Source organism: Bombus flavifrons, chromosome 13, assembly GCF_040668555.2.
Source record: "Bombus flavifrons isolate JBK064 chromosome 13, iyBomFlav1_principal, whole genome shotgun sequence".
NCBI classification, from domain to species: domain Eukaryota; kingdom Metazoa; phylum Arthropoda; class Insecta; order Hymenoptera; family Apidae; genus Bombus; species Bombus flavifrons.
The window spans coordinates 10,554,887-10,576,569 of record NC_138454.1 but is presented as its reverse complement, the minus strand read 5'-3'; the positions used below and the strand labels follow the sequence as shown (position 1 = coordinate 10,576,569).

The 21,683-nt window shown below is 41.3% G+C and overlaps 1 long non-coding RNA gene across 1 annotated transcript in view; it reads right to left on the bottom strand.

The window, feature by feature from the left end:
• The window catches only part of LOC138186449 (uncharacterized), a 115,835-nt gene that overhangs the window by 48,232 nt on the left and 45,920 nt on the right, over window positions 1-21,683 (bottom strand). The window contains exon 3 of the long non-coding RNA XR_011174880.1: window positions 19,374-19,411. This is a non-coding gene — a long non-coding RNA (uncharacterized LOC138186449). The remainder of the gene's footprint in view (window positions 1-19,373; window positions 19,412-21,683) is intronic.

Sequence of the window (21,683 nt, the reverse complement as noted above, 5' to 3'; positions counted from 1 at the left end):
AAGTACACGGAAATATGCGGAAATACATATATGCAAATATATAGAGATTATTAGAGAAGTATGGTAAAACTTTGAACTACAGATTTTGATGTATTCTAAGAAATGTGGTATAAACAGTATTTGGATTATGTATATCTTTCTTGAAATGACTAAATTTCTTTTAAAAACAAAAACAAACAAGTACATAGACATCTTTTATATTTTACATTTCACGAACGTTTTATATCGAGAACTTCTATAACGTTTATCTGCTGTCTCTTCATTTTCCAATAATTGATTGCGACTGGTGAAATCTTTTCTCTCATTCGTATCGTTTAATTATAAAAGCAAGACACTTAATTTGAAATTTTACTGCGTTACGAATTCTTATTGGCAAGTTAAATACTTATTCGAACAAAAAGTTTGAAAAAACCAATGATATTCGAACATCGTTGGTCGCATTTAATCAAACGTGTTTTAATAATATCCACGTGGAGAAAGTTTTATGGTCATCTCGTAACAAATATTATTTAACGAATGTATAGAAACGCCAACTTCATTTTTTCTGCTATTCTTTATATCTACAGAAACATGAAAAAAAGAAAATACAACGATCTACCTATAATATCGTCCTCGATAATTAAAACGTTCTACTATCGTTTCAAAATATTCGAGAAAATTCAAGTTTTATTATCTTCTGCGTCGATTTTGGTTTTCTTCGTTCAATTTCAAACATTTAATCGCTATTTCATAACATCCTATACATGCATACATATACGTAACTTTACTTAAAGGAGAAAACACACCGGCAGCTACAAATATTCTAATATGCCCATCTCGAAAAATAAAAAGAAAAAAAGAATGCTAGGCATTTCAACTGAGGAAGGCAGTATATTTCATATAAAATACAAGAAAAGAGATCCAACTATCGTCTAACTCGCGCAAGATACGAGAAGAGTATAAAAGTCAAGTATCGGATCTCGTAGTTGTATTTTCTAAATATCAAGAAAATGCAAATGTTAACACGAGTACAAGAATAACTATCCTCGAATTCCAGGCAAAGTGTTTTCCGATTTATCGATCAGCGTCATAAATCTCCTCGTCATCGGAAGATATTCTCGAACGCGCACTACGTCTTCTTAATGGCCGTCGATATTTGTGCGTTCCGATGCGAACCGCTACACTATAATTACTATACATAGCACCTGTTATTATAGTTCCAGGAGGAAAGCGCGTAGCGTAGACCCTAACGGTGTACTCTGTATGGGGTGTTTAACGGGAGTCTCGCGTGGCAGCCACGTGCCAAATGGTCCAATTTGATGGACGACAGTTGCGTTCTCCAATTAAAAATTATAACAGTTTTTTCCCTCATTTCGTTTCTCCTCTCGCCGCGGATAACGCAATTAGGAGCGCACCTTCGAGTGTGTGCCAAGAGGGCGGACCGTTCTCTTCGCATCCGCCGCGGCCTGATGCTTTTGATGTGTACGCTCGGAAGGGTTTTCGGGAAACAGTTTTTTTCCTCTTCTTCTTTCATTCCTTCCCTTGCGCCCGCCTTTCTTTCTACCTGGTTCGCTCTGCTCCAGGGTGGCGAGGCTTTCTTTTTTAACGCGGCAGGCGGCAAGCGCACCGATGAAAACTGTCAGTCACAAATGGGAGCCTAGCGAAACCGCATTGGCAGAAGTCGGGTTTTTTAATTGGCGAGACCTACGCTCGCGTGGCAGAGGAAGCGCGTAAGTAAACGTCGAAAGCGGCGTACAGCTTCCGCCTCGTGACGGCGGACCGCGAGTTCTCCTTGTACTTTTAATCTTTTCCGCGTTGAATAAAGCAGGCTGAAAAACGTTCCTCCAACCTAGTTTCCTGTAATTTGAGTCTAATAAGTAAGGTCTCCGCCGTATTCAGAAAGGAGAAACCAGCTTTCTAAGCTCTGTTAACCGCTTCGAAGAATCAGCGCGGAAATGTATTTCAGCCTACACCCCCTTCGTGTTTCTCTCCTATCCTTTGAGCGTTAGCGTTCCGTTAATCGCGCCATAGGAAAACGAGGACGTCGATCTATCGGTGACTTAACAAAATTTTCAATTCTCAAAAACCAAATGCGTTTGACTTTAACGCGCGTAAGACGTCGAATATTGAGACAAAATGGAAATCTCGTTAAGCTCGAGTCTTTCCATAGCCGTGTATTTCTTTGCCTGCGATCGTCTGCGACGGATGATCTAATTGTCGTTTTCTCGCAAATTGTCCAGTCGTTTTTTCCCTTCCATGCGAAGTCGATGTTCATGGATGTAAACGAAAACTCGATTTGCAATGTCCTCCAGTCTCATAAAGATGGGATTCCGCGAGTTTGATGGGATCTCCGGCTTCACCGCCCCTCCCTTTTGCCCTGTCCTCTTTTGTCCGACGCTCTCTATCGTAATTACTGAAAATTGCATTGGCGTTGAATTATATCGAAAAAGAGAGAATTCAGGGCTAATCGAGTTATACGATGAAAACCACTGGTGGTCAGCTAGCTTTACCGCCAGGGTTTGCATTCTGCGTCCCGAAGCCAGCCTGAGCCATGAAAGGGTTGAAATAAATCGCGATGCTGCGTTCGAATTAACTTCTTGCGCGACTCATTACTTTGTCCCTCGTAATCGTCTAAATGTCTACCTTCTTACGTACGGAGGAATATTCGAAAGAAAAATTGAAATTCGCTTCGTTAGTCATGTGTCTGATATCTTCTGTCTTTTGTTAATACAAAGGTTAATCACTAAATTGTTGACGCGTTTATGAAAATGTATATTCTTACACGAATAATTAAAATACAGAGTCTAGGCTCTATCGGTTAGATATTTTAACGATTACTGTATTTTGGATATTCGACGTAACTTTCTGTATTATATCGTGAATTCTTTGCTTATCTATTTTTTCACGAACAGGTAAACAGGCCCTTAGCGCAGTCTCCTTGCTTTGCCAAGTACCAAAACATCGAAAAAGCAAGAAACTACTATTACGAAGAATACATCGGATACGATCTACTAAAACACGCTTCGACATCTATGAAAGAATATCTCTGCTGTCGATACAGGGAAATAAACAGGTAAATATGTTTACGGTGAGGAGAACATAACGCATGGTTAGCGTGGCTGCGTGGCGGGTGTTTGGAAACGAGCAGTAACAACACGGCGATTTCTCGATTGGCATCGTCAACGCCTGACACTGGACAGAGGAGCGTGTCACGAGAACCGGAAGTTAGCTTCCAACTACTAAACCTCGGTGCAAAAGTTTATGAGTTGTACACAGGATGGGCTTGAGTGGGTGGCGGTCGGAAGGGCGGCAAAAGGGGGTATGGGCAATGTGGGGGTTCACGGGGGTGAGCAGTGGGGGATTCGAGCTGATGGGTCGGCAGAGAAGCGAGGAACGCGAGAGAAAGGGCAACAGCAGCACCAGCAACAGCACCGGTAGCAGCAGCAGCAGCAGCAGCGGCAGTAGCAGCAGTAGCAGCTACAGCAGCAACATTCGAGGAGGAAGATAGACGCATACGAGCTTTGATGTACGAGCTTGCGCCGCGAAAAGAGAGGACACGAGAGAGAGAGAGCGAGGAGGCAAGAAAGAGAGACAAAATTTTCGCCGGCAAGGGGATGAAATACGATTTTATTTGCCGCCGGAGCTCCCAGGCTATCCTCGATGGGGTTGGCAGTCCAATTGTCCAGTCGACTACTGTCCAGTACTGTACGTCCAGGATAATGAATAAACTTACGTCTTTTTAGAGAGATAGGGACGGAGATGCGGAGAAACAGAGACAAAAAAAGAAAGGGTGGGGACCGGCAATTTTATACCAGGCAGAAGAACATAATTATTATTTTTATCACGTCGCTATTTTTGTGCAATTGTATATATATATGTATGTATTTTTTTTTGTTTTATCTTGTTGCGCTTGCTTTTTATTTTTATTTTTTTTTATAGATGATAACCGGACGCGAGCGTGTCACAATATTCGCGAGCACGTAATGCGTTATAAATTTTACATTTGTCGCTGCCGCAGGTTTCTAGGGGAAGCGCTTTTTGCAAGCCTGTGGAGCACGCGGCTGTGCCACCGCGATATATGATATGGAAGTATGTAAAACAAAATTCTGAAGAATAACACAGAGCAGGAATGCTGCAGAGAGATAAGTGAATCTCTGAAAATATTGAAACACCGATACGAGAGCGCGCGTTGGTAATAATTTTTCGGAATTTGTGTATCTTTTCCCCCCTATAGGAATATTCCTATGTTAGTCGACTCGACTAATTGCAAATATTTTTTTGTTTTTTTTTTCATATTGACATTGCCGTTACGCAAAAAACACTCGTATCGATACTTTCTCAAGATACAACACATCTTCCGACTTTACGAATCGTTTCATTTCCATAAATTCTTTTTAAATCGAACGATCCCTTTAAACATTAAAATGAAAGAAATCCTTTGCGTGAGATTCACATCTCAAATTTTAGGATTGCGACTTTGACATTTTTATGTTTCAGCATCAACGAGCTCCGTTTAATGGAATTTTACGCGACATTTTAATTAATTGCGTATCTCGTGTAACAACGTTCCATTCCGGGCTAGAACAATGCCGGTGGAAAAAGCGTTTCTTCGCCGGCGAATTTCGAGGAGTTTTCCCGGAAGGACTGACATCGATTGGCTTTCATCCGACGATTCCAATCATTTTCCCCTGAAAATCCGAAGCTCGCGAGAAAGAGCGCCGGTCTGTGAGCAGGGGTCTGGTCCATTTCCGGTGGGGCCGGTTGTTTACGGTCGCACGTCTCGCGCTCAACCGCGCGATATTACTCGAAGGCGCATCAGTCGCTTTACGTGGAAATTCGCATTAACCTTCGAGGGGGATCTTTGTCGAAATAAAAGTGCAACGTGAAAAAGAAAGACGAAAAAAGGCGTCGGATAGTGGGAGAGAGAAAAAGAAAAATTGCCAAAGAGAAAGAGAGAGAGATAGAGAGATAGAGAGAGAGAGAGAGAGAAGAAAGAAGTACGGATACATATATGGAAAGGTAATGTTCCCTCTCCAGGGCGCATGCACCAGTCTTCATTCTCTCTATCTCTCGTCGAGCCTCCCTTTTTCTCTGTCGCTCGCACGTAAGCGTCAGTGAGATTTATCTGGCGATGCGAGATCGCGAAACGCGAGGGTTGCATGCGTGCAGGTGCATGTGGAATGTATATGCACCGTGGTAACCGGTCACGTGTGTGAGTGCGTGCATGTGTGGAGAGGGAAACAGAGAGAGGGTGGCTGTGTGTCCGGCGAGCATCGAAGAGGGACGGAGAAAGGATAGGGTCGGATAGGCCGTTAGTGGAACGACGTTGCGAAAGAGAAGGGCGATCAGGGTGCGAGCGGGACAGCTTCCAGTCCGTTTCTCTCGAACGCGGAAGGGTGAGTCGGATGAGGAACGAGAAGGACCAGAGGTGGACCAGCTCGGCGGAGGTGGAGAAGGACGATAACGGAGAGGAGAAACAGGAGGATATGGGAATAGAATGAGATATGCGGATAGAGAGAGGCCCGAACGAATGAACGAACGAACGAACGAATACCGGCACCGGCAGCAAAAGAGAAAGACCGTTGGATAGAAAGAGGAGATGCAGAGAGAGTGCAGGAAAATCGGGGGAAAGAAAGAGGTGGACGAAACACGAGAGGGACAGAGGTAGAAGGTTGATTCGGAGCGGAGTCGAAGCGAGATGGAACGTGGTGCAAAGGAGATGGAAATGTGCAGGCGGCAGTGCGTCGAACGAGGAGAGGCAGGAGCTGACCAAAAAAAAAGGAAAAAGGACGGACGCTTCAATTCATTGATCGCCCGGCATGGTCCGAGCGGCGACGCGCGGGGTAAAATAAAAAACGCGGCTAGGCTAGCAGCAGGCTGTGGAGGAGGGGGCTACTGCCAGTGGCACAGGTGGAGGTGGAGGACAAGCCGAAGGGCGTTGCGAAAAATCTCCGCGCAAAAAGTGCGCACGCCACCCTCCGTCCCCTCGTCCTCGCATTCCAGGAGCATGGTTGCTGGAGGATGGAATCTGACCAAGGGGCAGAGGCTGGGCGACGGCGGCACTGCCGACTAAGCCGAGGTGGCGGGAGGTGAGGCGAGGTGGAAAAAAGGCGAAGAATTTACGTACGACAGAAAATCAGCAAACTCGATCTAACGCGTACTCTCTTTTTCTACACCTCTGCGCTTGCGTCTCACCGTTCGTGAAGCGGTCCGATCTTGTGTTTTCTCCTTTTTTCGCAATTTCAGACCTGTCAGCTAATACGCGCACGTACCTATCAACTACGAACTGAAAATCTTTTTTGATCTCGATAATCGAAATGCCAAATAGGCATTATCACCGTGGTTCCGTTTCCGTTCTTTTTGTCTACCTTCTTCCACGTTCTTTTCCACGTCGATTTTCCTCCGCCAACCCTCTTTTCACCTTCCCTTTCTTTCGTTGTTCCGAACTCCTTCTCCTCCATTCGCGTGCACGGTTGCTTCTTTCGTTAATAGCTTTCCACCGACCAACGATAATCACGGTCGCGCGATAGCAAATAACGTTTAAACGCGCATTGACACTCGATGCAAAATATTTTAACGATGATAAACGCGACACCGATAAACGCGTACAACTGCATGCTCTAACGATGAGAATTATAAGCGGAAAAATTCGGCCAAGTGTCGACGCTGCTTATTTAAAAATAATCAGTTGATTAATTTGTCGTGTGACAGGAGCATAACCATAAACCACGATCTCCTATATCGAGATTATCTTTTCTTCCTATATTTTCTATCCGATGCAAGCCTAAAATTTAAATTCATAAAATCCACGGTAATGTGATTGGAAATATTACATTACATCTATCAACCAATTTTCTATAATTTCAAAATTATTTCACTGTCTTTATTGGTTTTAGTCCTTAATATCTGAAGTTCTGACTATCCCAAACCAAACGGTTTCAGAGAATAAAACAATTTCTTCGCAGAGAAATACTTATGGTAGTTCGTCACGTTTATGAAAAATGCCTATCAAAATCGTCTATTCGCCGTGAGCGGAAGCGATTGAAAACGTCGCTCGTTAAACGTGATTTTCTTTGATCGAAGGGGTAAGCAGATGATCGCTGGTCACATCTGTCCCTCCTACGACCGAATTGAGATTCGAAGGGTACCTGGAAGGTGGAAACGAATGTCTTGGAGGAAGCCTAAGAACGCACAATATTCTATTTTCTGTTCCACTTGAGCGGCTGCTCGCGGACTAACCCGCCGGTTAGGAACATCTGTATTTTGGAAAAGGCCTTTTTGCATTTCGGAGACAGATGCAAATGAAAGGGTTCTTCCCGGATAGACGAATGCAAAGGAATCGCGGCTTTGCTCTGCTGGGCCCTTTTGCGAATCCTTTTCATCGACAGCAGCTCACATTCTCTTCTCGATGTGTATGATGCATCTGTCTCGCAAACAATATCCTGCGATTTCGCTCTCAAATTCACTCGTGATTCGCTGCGGTCATTGTGCTCTCGATCCTCTCTGTTTCTCTCTCCCTGCCACTCTCGGAATTCTGTCTTGCAACAAGGAGTAACCCCTTCGCTACCCCTTGTGCAATTCTTTCGGCTCATGAAAACCGCCGGCGAATGACTCGAGCAAAAATGTTTCGCGGAAGATCGTCGCAGTCGAAATCCTTCAGGATGGAAACGTTTCGAAGGTACTTGGAGATTAACGTGTGCAAGGATTAAAAGCTTCCAGAAGGGGAGTATTATAAATATTTCGCTTATGTAAATTATTCGACTTGTCTTGTGGATCTATTAGTTTACTCCTATTGTGTCGTGTATACGATACTCATAAAGCGTCTGTTTTTGATTTGATTCGATTAAAAGCTTGCGAAACGGTAGTCAGAAATGACTATTCACTATTAATGGTTCAATCTCTTGAAATTTATAAGACAAAGTCTTAGAACGATGTGAGTAGATCGCGTTCCGAATTTTCAGTAATACTTTTTGTAATACTAACCTCGTTTGATTTGATAAGTGTAATGACTTTTAGTTGTCACATGAGAAACCTCTGCGGTAGAAGTCGTATTTCAGATTTAAAAATAATTATGTGTCGTGGTTTGATAAGAAAACGCTTGTACAAGAGTGTTGTCAAAAATCCTGATATTTAGCTCAAAGAATTAAATCGTGGTCAAGACATTCACATCACGGGACTTTTACGAACCGTGGAAGAGTATGCGCGGTATAATGGACAAGAATAATTGACGCTTTGTAATTGAAGGATGGGGTCAGGAAAAATACGAGTCGCGACATATTTATACAGACGTTCAAATATTCAGCAGACGCGGGAATGGAGGATGTTTACACTGTTTGTAAAGGAAATGAAATGTCATGTTGGCGGACGAGCGCAGTTATGCTCCAACTCACGGTAATTAATTATTTCTTTCAGGTAAACTTGATTATTCTAACATGTGCTTTCTTCGCGTCTAAAAATGTGCAGAGTTAAGCCTTCTCCGTAAGCAGATAATTTCATAACAAACAACACGTAAGAATATTAAATTTTCATTCTTCAATTTCTAACTATAATCCGTAACATTCCAGAAGAATTGTTAAAGTATCAAAACTTAAAAATTATTAAACGAAAATTAACGAAACTATTCTGTAAAAATGATTAATTAACAAAACTAATCGCATATTTATGCAAATTCATATTTTTATGAAATTTAATAATATTTATCGTTGCACTACAATAGAACTAGGGAAATGGAATTTAAATAAAAATTTCTTTCATCCTCTATATATATTATAATTTCACTTTAATTTCTAATTATTTTAATTTCTAATTTTTAATTTCTAATCTTTTTTTTTTATCGGGAACCGAAGGAAAAATATTAGAATGGACAAAATATATTTTTCTATTGTTCCATTTGACGCGAATTAATTTCGTGCAATTGAACAAGAACGGTTTAATTGATCTCTTTAGAAGGGGAAGTACCACCGTGGACGTGTTATTTCTTTTTTCTCCGGACCTCATCTTTCAAGTGCAAACGCGATTCGCGTGCCCTGACAGATGCGAGGAGATTGGGAATGGTAGAGGTACTGTAGAGCACCCTTAGTCAGGGGCGCGGAAACCATCAGGTAATAACAAGGATCCCAGTACGCTATTCTTTGGCTAGCACGTGAGTTTTACTCTGACTTATACAAATGCCTGCCTATTCAAACGCAACCTTCCTTGTTGATTTCGTTATTGCTCTTCTTAATGTTTTAATGATTTCTCGTAACTTTTTAGCTTACTTACACGCACATTATGTAAGATGGACCGAAAATCGTGGTTCAAACGTGGTCAAACGTGGAAATTCTATGACTCAAAATAAGACGAACACCGAAAATAACAAAACTGAATTGGCGATTTTATTTTCGAGAAAATCGATCTTGTTTAATCCAACATCGGTACACGTATACTCGAGAAATATTCCAGTTCAATTTTCTCCAAAACGATGCAGTTAGAAAGTAGCCAAATGCACGTATACTGAACTATACTACGAATTTCTATACATTACAGAATCAAATAAGAAAACTTGTTCCTGAAATCTATATCTGAAAATACGAGTATCACGGTAACGACGTAACTTTGGAATTTGTTAACATGCCTATCGAGCGAATGAAGGAATCCTTATTACGACGTACGGAATCTCAATGTCTTGGGTTTAATTTCCGTTGAAAACAGGGAGACAAAAGATGCGCGTACAGCGAGCGAGCCTTGAAAAAAAACTGGGAAAGACAGTGGCATCCGAGCTTTCATTAGCGTGTCTACTTGGGAGATTAGTACGCTTTACCGCGTGCCTCTGTCTTTGTCTCCTTTCCTCTTTCGCGTCTCTGTCGAGAAGAAAGGCATGCACTCAGCGGCCTGCAAGCTTTGAGGATGGACTCTCGGACTTTGCTTCGTCTCTATCGGACAGCCAGGGGAGACACTGGTGAAAAAAAGGAAGCCGGATCGAGGCTTACGCCGAGTTCCACTGGTACGCGATATTTTCGCAAGTCATCAGTCCACCGTTCAAGTTAAACTTTCCAGATGCTTATGAAAGTACCTACGATCGCGAGTCGACGGATTATAATGGAAACCAGGTTGAACGAAGCTTTTGTTTGCGTCGTCCATCGGAGATTTCAATTCCTCTCTTTCAAGTTACACGTATTACGTAAGAACGTAGTCGTGGAAAGAAGTCAAATACTACCATAATAGAGGACCTAGTTATACGTCATGGTAAAAGACTAAATGTCAATCGGCTTTGTCCGCTTCTTTTTAAAATAGATGAAAGACTATGATATTCTTGTTCAAAGTGAGCTACCAGTAAAGATAAGTAAACTACTAATGCATTCTCTTATGGTACTCGGGTTACGAGGAAAAGTATATAAAACTTGCAAAGCAAACTTCTCGTTATACGTAAAAAGTATTTGAAGCATGAAACGATCCTTTAGCTAGATTCCATCTTTTTAGCTGCGTTTAGCGGCAAGAGCAAAACTCTTGCTGTATCCAATCCTTTCAGAAGAAACCATACATGCATAACAGTGAAAATACTTGATTTACCCTTTACTACACCATTACACCTATTCCCGATATCAGAAACCTATGTAAACAATTCTTACAATGATAAGAATAGATGGTCCGAATTCTAAACGGAGAAAAGATACTGTGGCTTCACCCCGAACGCCACCTCGGGTGTGAATTGGCGGTGCGGCTGCGGTCATACGCGCGATCACCGATCGTAAATCTTCGTTCCATCGGGGACTCACCTTAGATGATCGGTGGTAGACAGAGGGGGCCCTACGTCACCGTGAGCGGCAGCTGCCGGTACGTCATACTTTTTCTTTGTCTCAAAGGACCCTTCTCTTCAGTCGGTGCTCTTTGGGGTACAAACGGGGGCCACGCGCCCGCGGCAGATGTCCCGTGACGCATGCCCCTTCATTCCTGCGTATTACGTACTTATACTTGGAGCTCGTTCGTGCAAGGCGTGTAACACGCGACCGACCGACCGACCACCGATCGATCGATATGCATATGCACGATTCTTTCGGCGTTCGTGCACGCGCGCGCTCCTGCTCGCCTCGAAGAATGCGAACGCCGATTGAAGGAGGGCCAACTCTTGACTCTTTGATGGATTGCACGCATGCTGAGGCAACCCTTTGCGCAACCAATCCCGTGTTTTCCGGATGGTCAACGACACATCAGTTTTATGGTTTCTGTAGAGGCACGTGTCTGGATTGATAATGGTTCGAGATTGGCGAAGGTGGCAGGAAAATATTTGTATGATAATTATAACGATATAAATTGAAATTAGCACGCAAGGTTGGAAAATAGGGTGTTAAGTATTATTCAATGAAGTTCTATTACGATCAGTAAGTTTTGAAAGTACGTGTTTATATAAAATGATGTACTTTTATGTAATTCTGTATGAGTCGATTCCTAAGCGTAAAATGAAAATAGGACACTTGACAAATGTTTTAATTCTAAGTACTATCTGATTTTCTGCGTTATTTGAAACGTCAGATGAGATAGGGTCACTGGCCGTCTATTCTGGTTTTCGTTTCGGAGCAGAAAGTGTAGGATACAGTTGACCGAAATTCATTTTTGCAATATCTCTGTCATAATCCTCATTTATCCCCAAATTTTCCAAGCTTATTTGTATCGAAACAAAAATATACAGTAAAAATCTATGACCTGACTTACATCGAATAATGAAATATAATTGCGTCCATTATCCTTATCTCAATTCGTTATCCTTTTCTAGATTTTGGTATCTATAACGCGAAAATAGGAAATTAGTTAAAACTGAAACCGAATTAATTTTGTGTTCAAGTTTCCAATATAGGACCAATCGTAAGAGCAATGCAACATCGCGTAGCAACATAAATAGAATTATTAAAAGATTGGTGTATTAAAAATTTCAAAGTCTTTAGCATATCGTTAGAAGATTAAATAAATATAAAATATATGTAAATACTGCGTATCAAAATTGAAAAGAAATATTTATAATTGTAGAGACTCGTCGATCTTAGAAAGTATATTTCCAAAAGAAAATTCCATTCCCAACAAAATGATGAAATTGATAGAAAGAAATGTTGCAACAATTTCGACTTATACAAGTGTTTTGTTGCAATGTAATATTCTATTTTAACGGGTTCGCGTGGTTGGGAACGTGTTTTACTCGAGTCTTTTGACGCTGATTGAACGACGACTTTGAAATGGATGTCAACGCGCGCGGAAAAGTCTGACTCGTCTCTTCGGATGTGAATGTTCTTTGTAAACAGCAGAAATCACGCACAGGCTTTCTGGGCGTGCTGAGAACAAGTAAGTGTGCGTGCATATATCTCCAGAAACCGCCTAGCACGATAACTCCGAGCCGTGTGATAAAGAACAATTTAACGGTCTTGTTAAAGATACGAAATACGCCTACTGCGATAAAAGTGAGTGAGCCAGCGTGTTTCGATCGTTGAAACGTAATATGTACCAAGGATATCGAACCACTGTGTCAATAAGAATATAATGCAGTGCCTTTGAAAGTACGAAAACAACATGATTTTGATAGACGTAGGTAATAATTTACGCAAATGCGAGATTTTATAAATTACGTCGATCCTTGTTTACGTACTTTTGAATATTCGTGTATTTGTTCTAAGAAAATTTACATCTACGAATCAATTCGGTCATCTCAAGTTAGAGAATTTAAGGATTTCTATCCTGACTTTAGTAAATTGTCATTTTCTTATCTCTGGAAACCTATATCTTATTCTCAGACAGAAACATTATCTTAAAAGTATGTTTAACTTTCAAATATTGCAATTTATTTTATTATTTGTGTAGATTAAAGAATGTTCATGTCTCGAATTCGGTAGTCTTTTTGCCTATTTTCAACGATTATCGGTAATTTTTAATTTTAAATTGTGTAAAAACGAAAATATTTAAAAGAGAACGTATCGCACATGATGAAGGAGATTTTTATCTTTCATACGTTTCGCGTAAAAATCAATTCGTACAGAAACAGTGAAAGACCTGTAAAAGGAAACCTCGTGAATCGACAAAACCGGTAGAACCACGCTATCGATTCAAGCAAATTTTTATAGAACAGCTTTTGCCACTGGAAGAAAGCAAGTTGTTGCCAAACTGACTGGCATAATTAACTGTAATTTAGAAAACCTGGTAATTATCCCTACCATCCTGGTACTTCGACGAACTTCCTAACGTATCGAAGCGATAAACGACCATAAGGCGAGCGTGACTTTCCGCGTTTGCCATCCAAAGTTCGCGACTTCTCGTTTCCGTTTTTCACCATCGATTGCCAAGATAAAAAGGCGGCTAAAATCGGTCGATGTTTCCAATCAAAACGTTTATTTCAACCTTGCTGATCCAAGAAATAATTAATTATACGAAGGATCGTAGAACGTAAAAAACGGTTTTCTATTAATCAAGGGTTGCTTTGAGACGCGCGCGGCAAAGTTCCAAGCGATATCGAAATCGATGTATAGGCATTCGCGTAAACTTTCCAATCAATAGGGTGAGATGGCCGCTTGCGCTGGCCACGAAATTAATTTCACGAATTGAAAAGGTGACCCTTCAGACGCCAATACAATTAACCGTGAAACCCCGAACTTCATATTTTATACAGCCGGCGACACCGGGCAAATTGAAAGAGACAATTTTTGCGGCGAGCACAATCGCGGCAAATGGATGCCGCGAAAACGCAGCGGCCTCGATTCGATGAATTGCCCCGCCGGACGATTCCACGCGCGTACCTACATACGCCCAGTTGAAACAAAAGTCGACGCAGACAGATTACATATGCTGTTTCGAAAAGTCAGCAGCATATAGTATTCACCAAAATCAGTAAGAAAGTCTTAAAAAGAATAGATCGAATATCGTTAATTTCGAAGCTATAAGACTTCGGTCTATGTCGTATCGTATCCTTGCTTGAAAAACAACGCGGCTCAAAACATGCAAAGGACCATGAAAAGAAGATAAGAAATCAGAATCGACAGAATCAAGCGCGTTCTTGGCATTTGCATATTATAATATTAAAGAATCCCAAAGAACTTGTTCGTAATGAAATAATAAAATAAGATGCAATGTATAACTCGAAAATTAATAATATTCCTGGCCTCGCATTTATTATAATTTTTTAAATAAAATATTTGTATGTATACTTTATTTATATTTATATATATATATATTGTCTTAACAAAATATTTATACACGAATGCAGTTGATGTTGAACAATTGTAAATAAAAAGAAAGAGAAATAAATGATTCGACCGGATGTTTTATCGTTTCGAATGTTTGAACAGCGAAAATCGAATTTATTTTGGTTTGTATTACATGCTTCTGAAGTTTGATCGAAATTCTTTGAAACATCCTGTATAGTGTATATCATTGGTGCATTATACATTTTTGTAACGAAGGGATACAGAAGAGGGTGAAAAACGCAGAAGACGCGTCTAGCTCGTAACACACGTCGTCACACCTGACGTCACACACTCGTTAGGGGGCAGATGGGCCCCCCTCTCAACCGTGACGTTCGGCCCGCAGTGGGTACCTGGCGGCGTCTACCCATGGGGCTTCTTTCCTTTCTCTTCGTCTCACCCTACTCCCTCTTTCTCTGGCCGTGTATCGTAGCGTGATCCCCCCTCTTCATCGGTGGCCCCATAAGGTAAGGCAAAATAAAATAAAACTTCTGTCAAGGGAGTTCCCTTTTCCTCGCACACATGCGCAGCTGCTCAGGTAGCACGAGCTACTTCCACATTAGAGAACGGAACTGCCATGGGGTGCCGTGCCCCATTAAAATTCCGTCTGGCCAGACGCCCGGCTGCTCCCTCGCGTGCTGCGTGCAATACCGTGAACCGGGGGACGGCAGAAAGAAAGAGATTATTAAGGTGACGAACTTTCGATCGATTTGTTCGGGATGCGCCCTCTTCGGTATATGTACCAAAGGGGCAGAAATGCAATATTTTATTTTGGAAAAATGACACGGCACGCGGAGCAGACTTCAGATCACGGAAGTATACTTTTCATATAACAAATTGGATAGATTTTAGTATTCGTAAGCTCGAAGGCGATAAACCCTTTTACACAAAGGAATTAATAAATTCTAATAAACAGATAAATTGTTCTGATAAATTGTATAATGTACAAGGGTAACAGATTTGGTATTGAAGCAAGCATAAATTATAAGACAGTTTATCATATTTGACATAAAATTGTAAAATTGTAAGAGAGAAAAATTGTTTACGTAACTTGGAAGATAATTTGGAAGAGAACAAAAATCAGGAAACCAAATTACTCGATGAATTGATATAAGGCTAATGTTCATCATCATTGTACATTGTCAAATACTCGTTAAAAATGAAGGAATTGTTTCTGCAATGTTAATGTATAAATATAATCTCCAATTTATCACTTGCTAATTCGTTAATATCACTATCTGGTAAATTATTGTGTAAAAGGAGTTGTTGAATTTTTCTATCAAGCTGTACACAAAACTTGACAAAAGACCCGAAGAATATCATTGTATCCTTTCAATTGAACCTTAGCCTCTTGATCTATTAATACAGCGACAAAAGATTCGGTTATGTTAAGGAAAACTTCCTGCCCATTGCCTTCAGTGACCGTATTCTTTAGTCGAAAAAAGGATCCGAACTAATTACAACGGGTACCATAAAAATGTACAAAAGCGCGAAAATGAGTATAAAGCGAGGCGGTTCATTGTCCGGCGTGTTATTGCACAGTGACTAAAACCTCTTAAACTGCGCCAAAATGGCCAGTAACGAGGAAGACTCGACCGTTTTCACGCCTCGGTTGAAAGAGAGGAACTACAGACCGATTTGTCGTCGGTCGTAAATCTTTTCTGCTAATTCTCAGCACGAGACATCCGGTGTGTGGAGTAAGGTATTGCGGGGGCGTTTCGTGTGGTAAACATAATGTCCTGACCGTAAAACCTTTTGTCTGCGCTGTGTACCTTCGTTTTTCCGCATGGACTGAACGTGTGCCCGATCGGTCTTTTCCGAGCATTACACCTGGTATCTTTACTAAATCGTATTGGAGTCCTGTGTCGGAATTTGGAGCTTTTCTTGTTTCTTTTTCATTCTATACGAGACATTATATTTGAATTTTCTTATGTATCAAAGTATTTAAGATAAGCTATTATTCTCAATTTTGTATTATCTAATTACTTGTCAGAATAGAAATACTCATATGTGAAATTAAAATAGTTTTATAAATATGCAAATGCTTACTCGTAAATTCAACTAATGGCATTATGGAAAAATTTATTCCTATTTTATTTCACAATATCGAATATAAAGATACCTTTCTTGTAATAATTACAGTAGTCAGTACAGAATAATAATTATGAATTAAATCAAATTGAATTTGTTATGACAACTTTCGCTACTTATATGCTCATTATTACGTATATCAATTTTATATAACATAATATACATGGTCAATTTTATGGCTGTAACATCGTTGTTTATTTTGGTACAGTTAATTTGAGAGACTTCTTAACTCGTACTTTCTACCAATCACTATTTTTCTAGCAACTGATTCTATCCCTGTTCCTTTTCCGCTTCAATCAAACTTACTAACGTCACATCTGCATTGAAGTGGCTTTGCGAAGTGGTCATAAAGAAACTAACGAAGCTGCCATTTACTAAAGAGCCGATTCATCGTTCAGCGTCTAATTCAATTCTCCAACGTTCCTCCAATACTATCATCGTTTATAAAACAACTTGTCTCGCGAAACATCTGCTCGCACGAGTTTCCTCCAGAAACCCATCTCAGCACCGTTTCTCACCTCTCGACGTCGAATTCCGTTACGTTTTCGACTTTCAAGTATATTATACACACACGCGTGCCTGTCAGAAACTGAACTGTGGAATCATGCGAACGCAATGATTCGGCGGCTAAAGTGCCTCCGATAAAAAGACCGAAACGGAATCCACCAGTGTTCTCTATCTTTTCTTCCACCCTCGCGAGCCTTCCAATTCTTCGACTGTTCGCGACAGATTGGCCGACACACTCCGCTATATCCGGCTCCATTTTTGAACCGCCTCCTCCCTAACGGGAGCTTAACATCATCAAAAACTAACCGCATCCAGGAGCGTTTCACGATCGAGCAACGCGACTGTATCGTTTCTTTTACCGTACGATGCACAATGACTTTGGAACATATGTCGAACGACGGAGTTTCTCTCGGCCGCATCAAGATACGTTATTAACGCGTGCCAGAAGAGGGGAAAAACGGTTCGTTCTCTCGTGTAGGAAATTGTAACGGGTAGAAAAAGAAATCTAGACGGAAGGAAGATAGAGAAAGACGGAGTGGTAGTAAAGAACGAAGGAAAATCCATTTTCATGTCGAGAACGACTGGAGCGCCTAGACACGTGGGTGGAGGAAGCAGAAGGACGAGAAGGGTGGGGTAGGTCGAGCCATCTGGTTCTTTGCTCTGCACACGGCCACCTTAAGGGCCTTTTAAATCCACCAGAGACACACACCTTGAGACCTGTTTGGACCAAGGACCCTCGAACTCGAACGCTTGGCCCTTTAAAGATCGATCCTGAAACGAAGACACCGAGACCTTACCCTTGGCTCACCTTAACAACCTCGAGGGTAACCGCACCATTCAATGGTCCGGCTCTCTCTTCACTTTTTTAATACGTGTACACGTTCTTCTGTTCCGTTGATTTGGATCGTGTTTCTCCACGGACATCTCGTTGTTTGGTTTGTATCGGGTTTAATGGACTCGCAGGAGCCCTTTTTTTAAGGTTTTGATTGAAGGGGTGTGTTTAGGTGATGGATAGTTTTTACCGAACTGCATTTAGATCGATATGTTTCATCTTCTCTGTTTACTTGGGAAACGGGAATTTATTACATCGAAATTATTTTCTTAAATCGAGATACAAATGCCACGTGAACCACCAACGACGATGAGAATATTTTCACGAAACTGTGAGAAGTAAAACTACGACGATGGGATTTTTATCGAAAGTCTTACTCTGTGAGTAAACGAACGAAAGAACGATGCATCTATAATCTATAAGATCTCGTGCTTTCAAATAAAACATTAATGCAATGGTCCATGCATCTTGCATCCTTCCACTGAATACCGATTAACATTTTATAGAACCACAGAAAGAGAACGAAGAGCGACGTACATGGGCTGTTTACCTTGAAGATCAGCGTATCGCGGCAGGCTCACCGACAAAGCCAAATTAATTTGCGAATCGTTCTTGATACGGATCTCGAAGGGATCGTCGGTCGCTCCCTAATCGATATACATACTGAGTGTTCATCGTCGCAAGTCCCGGACGATATCGACGAACCCCAACGAATGCAGAAACGAGGCAAGTCCACAGAAGAGAGTAGGAAATCGAGACGCGAGACGAAACGACTGTACGAATACACGTATGCGTAATCTTCGAGTGGATATCGGGAGATGAAAAAAATTGCAACTTCAGATGCTGCTACGGCAAGCATTTCTGACCCGTATATCGTGCAATTCTCGTTGCCCCTTCCCGTACCCTGCTACTTTTGTCTTCTTACACAGCCTGAGTTCACCCCGATCTCTGTCGCGGGACTTGGCTACGTGCAAGGGTGCATTTCGCGGACCCGGTTACCGCGCTCGTAGGCACACATGCACTTTTGTCTAAGCGACGCATGTGTGTCGCGACTTGCGAGCGCGCGAGCAAGAGAGAAGAAAACCAGAGTCAGCCAGAGGCCGCGGAAAAGGTAGATCTCCGTGTGCTGCGAACGACACGGAACGAGAGAAACGAGAGTATGACGAGGGCAAAAGAGGGTGAGGTACGGAACTGCTGGGGATGGGCAGACAGTGAGACTTTTATTAGCGAAGGAATCAGCAAGCATGATTATGTACCTTAGAGCGTCTCCACCTCCGTTTATCAGTTCCGCCCTTCTCCTTCTCCTCCCTTCTTCGAGCACCCGTTTACCTACCTTCTCCCGCACGTCTAACCACCCTTCCTTCTTCCTACTCTGTCTCCGTCACCGTCATATCGCCACTGACATTGTACGACGACGACGACGACGACGACGACGATGACGACGACGACGACGACGAGACTACTACGACGACTACGAATCTGCCACCCCGTCGCAGCTGCATTGTCAACCCCTTCCCTCTGCTAACCCGCTGCTCCCTGCACGAGCGTATGCACGCAATGGCGTAGAAAGCCGAGGAATCGCGTCTCTATAGACGCGAGATAAACGATTCTTCGTTTTCTTCGAGAGCTTCGATGGGTTAAGCTTAAGTTCTTATACGTATAGACATCTATCGCGTTGCGTAACATCGTCGAGGTTAGCTTGAGGGTGATTTAGAGAAGGAGTTGAAGAGTATCGATGAAGGATAACGATGAAGGATATTGGTACTTACGATAAACGTTGCTGTGGCGATTTGAAAGATGCTGTCCCCTGCAACAAAAGAAAATTGCGAATGTACATCTTCGTAAAATGAAGGCTTCTTGGTAATAAAGATTTAAGGGAAACCATTTCTAGTAATATTAATTTTCGTTTCCTCGTGTTCAAATTATTTCTAAAATTACTGAAAGTATTTTGAGAAATGATTTCACACGTTAAATTCATATAATGATCAAAGGTACTGCGTCTTAAGGAAAATTAATTGTTTAGGTAAGCAGATGCTGAAGGAGCGAGTGCCGTTAGAATCCCTTGCAGTATTACCAAATTCGTTGTCCGTAGATGAAAACGCAGAGAACAGAGCCGTCCTCCACGAAATTTGCATCTCTGCCTCGCCAATGCCGCCCAAGGCGATATTGTCGTCACAATGAAACCACCCTCCCCCCGAAGCTCGCTATCCCATCCCTCGATACACACTCCGACACAGCGATGTCATGTGCGGGTGTCGCACTCGAACTTTCGCCTCGAACCAGATGCGCGAAACTTCGCGAATTCTGATCACGCATACATCACGGCACGGCTAACAAAAAAATTTTATCAGCCTTTTTTTCTGTTTTTTCCTCTCCTCTCGTATTTTTTCTTCCTTTTTTTTTTTTTTTTTTTTTTTAGTTTTCGAGTTGTCCCTCTGGACACGCTAAAATCCTTTTGAAACAGCCGTGTGCCAGCCGAAACTTGCGCCGGAGAAAATTTAGATGCAGATGACCAGCCTCGTCCGCGCAAACTTTTTAATTTTGAATTCTCGTTCCGGCACGAATTTAGTTTCCGATAGGTATTACCGGCTCGAAATAGTTACGCTAGCCTTCCTGCTAATTTACATTGCATTGCAGGTGGCGACGTACCCATTGTTCGTGTCTTCGAGTTGGTGTTATTCGACGATTAAATTGCAGCTTCAGCAAAAAAGCGATTGCAAGTATATATATGTGGACTACAGAAACAGGTTTCGAAAAGTTGTAAATTTAGGAGAATTGTAGTAGCTGGATTATGGTTTATTACGCTTTCATGAGATATTTAAAGATGCAAAAATATATAAAATGCATACAATTATAGTACTCACCAAGAAAAGCGAAATATATTTACACTACATCGATTCTAAGATCGATAGGTATCTTTGGTATAAAATAATACACCTATATGCATCTTATATGAATACTTGTCGGTTATAATTTATTCATTCATTGTAAATAATGTAGCTGAATTACAGTAATGAATGGGAAATGTATATACTTATGTATGTATGCAAACAATGTAGAGTGAAACAGGAAAATACGAAGATATACATCTGTCGATATAAAATTTACATATGTGAATATCGTATTCAAATAAAAGGAAAGTACATTTCTAGCGAAAGCGGATATAAAGTTTCAAGCCTTACTATGAGTGAATATTTTCTTTGATATCGTAATAATAATGATCTTCTCTCGCGATACGGTATTTCTTTTCGTTTAATTAATCTTTTCGCACTTCGATCTTTTATTCACATTTGATATATCACCAAGTGATATATTTAAATTATCCATAAATACAAGATTACATCTTACGATGAAGAAATGTTTCCGATTTCATATTACACGTGTATATTGTTTGTCTCGCTCCTTTTTAATGAGAAATTTAACTCCTTAAAATTTAACTACAACATAATATAAACGAAATAGCGTCTATTTATATGAAATAAATGCTAAGTTCCATTGCTTTTCAGTCCTTTATAATATTATATAATATATAATAAATTTATTATATAATAATAATTCACTGGGTAAATATAAATCTTCTTATCCATTTATAACGTCTTGTCAACTTCGAACTCGACCGATTCATGATATTTAAAGCCGTAACACTACCAAAAATTTATGTGCGTGTTTCAACCTCCTTTACTTTCATCGCGAGAGGAAAACTGAGTTGTAGTGTATCATCAATTTCTCGTGAAACAGCGAAATTCCACGAATCAGAATGCGTCTTTCTGTGCCCCTATTCAGCGGTCTCGGCGAAGGATGCATCGGTACAACGTTTTGGTGGCGAGGGTAAGGAAGGAAGAAGGACGAAACTAAGGAGGTCATAGGTGTGAGGCATAGTTCGACGCCAGTATCTGAGACAGTTTCAGCGGGCAAGACTTAACAAATAGGCAAAGTTTTGTTCCGAGGATACCGCGCCCGGCGGATTCTCCGGCGCTGCCACGACATCCTCTCTCCTCTTTGTTTCCAAGTTTATGATGTATTAGATGTTCCCCGTTCATTCTGCCGCGTTCCTTTCCTCCGTTACCGCGCCTTTCGGC